Below are 3,147 nucleotides of genomic sequence, written 5' to 3' on the forward strand. Positions count from 1 at the left end.
TCAGCAGTTTCCTCAGAAGCTTAGGTTTCAGGAAGCCAGTATCGAAGGGCTGAGCCTTTGGACAAATGTGCTGTAGCTGATTATGAGCAGTCCAATGTGGGACAGCTGTATCAGTAGTGCTGAATGTGAAGCTATCAACTGCTGCTTTAGTGGGACAGCAGGTTACTAGGGGAAGGAGGAGAGGAGTCAGTGTTCTGCTCTCAGTAAATGATCCTACATAACCTGCTTTGTACCTCTGTTCCAGTGACTGTCCAGTGGTATAAGAGATGGTCAGTTTGTGGTAGTGGTGGCTAGAGATGTTACACTGCCTCGATGAGTGGATTCGTCAGTCTACTGGGAGGAAGGGAACCCACCTTGCGTCTGTGGGGTCCACACCTTCCTTTTGCTGTATACCCAGTCCCTGTGGACCGCAGTGGCACAAGAGTGATGGTGAGTAGCTGCTCTGGTTTTAATTTGCTTGGCCTATGATGGACTGGGATGCAACAGTGTGCTCTGTGCAGGCGACAGTGGTTATGTGTGTCTGAGAACAGCATGACATCTCGTATGAAGTGGGATGGGCCCATTTGGTTTCCATCACAAGGGACAGCCACTTTGCGTAGGTGATCTATGCTGTTCTATCATGTCGAGAAATGCTACAAGGCTTCATGGGTCTGTATGTCCAGGTTCTCTTCCAGGTAGGTACTCTGGCACTTCTGTGGCAGCTCTGGTTGTGGAGGTTAACACTATTCCTTCCACCTTCCACAGTGGCTGCCCCTGGACCCCTCAGGGTTGAGCGTAGACTGGCCATGGTCAGTGTCACCAAAGGGTTGTGGCTGAAGGTATTTCTTGCCACTGTGTTCCTAGGAGGCTTAATACTCAGGTTGCAGCAGTTTCTGGTTCATCCCAGTGTTGTTCCTCAGGGGATTGAGGACTACACGTCCTACACAGGGGGTGATTTATCCCATCACAAAACGCCTGCGGGCGCCGTGTATGTGAGGTGCGCTATGGAGAGGACGGACCCAACATTTCATGATGATGGGGACACTGCTGGGCAACTGCCAACCCCCAGTCCACTACAGTCTACCCCAGTGGGACCTTTGGTTGATGGGTTAGTTAGGCCAATAACTATATTCTCGGTTGATCTGAGGCCTTGTTCTGAGGCTATTTTCCTTTAAGATGCCCTTACCAGGATGAACCGTTACCTGACCACATTGGTTCCCGGACTGGATCATCTGGTCTTCAGTTCCCGACCCACTACAAGCGCTTTATTGTGAAGATGTTCACGTTTGTAGACACGGCATCACTGGCTCCTCTGCAGGAAACGGTATGAACATTATGATCTCCATACAGCCTTCAATTACATGCCTGCAGACATTAAAAATACTCCGTCTAAGTATGCCATGTTAATCCGTTTTGCTTGTCAGATTTTCATCACTGTGGTACAGCGCGTGTGCCACCCCTCAATCTCTTGGATCATGTGAGCAGCGTTGCAGCAGGGACACTTTTTTTTTTTTTTTTTTTTTTTTTTTTTTTAGTCCTAATAGCATCGCGCCCCTTCTACAGGAAGGGATCTTCATACAAAGAACACCTACAGTGGTCATACTGTGGTTTCTAGTGAGAAGTTACTCTGGTCCTCTGACCACTGCTGCTTAATAAAGTGCTCAAACGTTAAATGAACAGTCTCATGTTTTGATCTGATGTTTTGAAGGTGCCATAGAATATTTTAATTTGTTCCAATTTCTACATAGTTACACATTGGCAAAGTAAGGGCAAAAAAATATCCTGAAAACAGTTTTACATGTCCATTTATAACCCCAGGATTTGTCCCTAGAATGAAATGGTCTGTTTTTACCTTATTTGAAGGGTTATGAATAATGTTGAGCTCTGCTGTGATTGTCTTTCACAGTGTGGCTCATTTCAGTAGCTCACACGGCAGGAAAGAAACCCAGGGGAAAATATTTCAATACTGCCTCTTGCAGTTATATCAGTTGGGTAATTATACTGTATAAAAATGTGGGCATCAGGGAGTTGCTATTAATATGCATGGCATTAAAACTGCTTTTTTGAACGACAATCACTTTTTATTTAGATTTGCAATCACATGTGCAGTGAACTACAGCGGCAGTAATTTGCCACACATTTTGAAAGATCAGGGGTGTATTCCAGAAGGGTGAAAACTTGATCTCTTGGTTAACAAACCCCAAAATAGGGGAACTGAGTTTACAGTTTCAGAACTGCTGGACAGAGTACGTCTAATCCACTAAGACTTGGAAAACCATGATCAATGGAGCTCAGGAAATTATGATTCACCATGATAACAGCAATTCCGACAAAAGACTTCTGCATACTATACAAGACGGACTTTAATCACTGTTATGTATTATCAAAGGTGAAAAACTGGCAGAACCGTAGTTAGTAATCTTTTATTTTTGTTACCCCAATGGACAAAAAAACAAAAATTCAATGAAATAAAGCTTCAAGTGCAAAGGGCTTCATGGGTGTAGGCTACATGACTTTTGCTGCCAAACATTTGACAGTCTAAATGATTTTTTCTAATAGTTAAATGTTCTCTATCCGACTTTTCTTAATTAGGGTAATGATTAAATAAACATTTGACTTCCACATCCGATTCAGTCAACAGCAAGAGGCAGAGACTGGTAACATGGGCCAGCACCACTGACCGAATGACGAGGAGATGACACAATACCAATCTTCAATCCAGCTGGGAAATATTGTGTGCTTTTGTATTTGTAAAAATAACAGATAACAAATTAATTGTGAATATTTAATTTATTTAACTGCTTAGTTAATGTACTGGATCCTTCTGTCTTCATTCCAACCACTACAAGTGCTTTATTTTGAAGATGGAATGTTTGTGGAATCCGCGCATCACTGTGTGACTCCTCTGCGGAACGGTATATACCCACTTTACTTGGTAATAGTAGGCTCAGCCTCTTGATGTTTCGTAACTGGCACTTCTGGTTCTCATCTTCTCAGATCTTCATCCACTGTAAGTCGCGGTGTGCGATCCCCCTCTGGCTCCTGTGAGCAAGCTGCTGCGGTGCAGGACGAGTGAGCTTTGCTACTTTGTAACTTACTTAATTTAGACTTAAGTTATGGGGTGTTTTTTTCCCCTCCTTTAGGAGAGACCTTCTGTGAGAACCACAA

This window comes from Cyprinus carpio, unplaced genomic scaffold (assembly GCF_018340385.1).
Source record: "Cyprinus carpio isolate SPL01 unplaced genomic scaffold, ASM1834038v1 S000006754, whole genome shotgun sequence".
Lineage (NCBI taxonomy): Eukaryota > Metazoa > Chordata > Actinopteri > Cypriniformes > Cyprinidae > Cyprinus > Cyprinus carpio.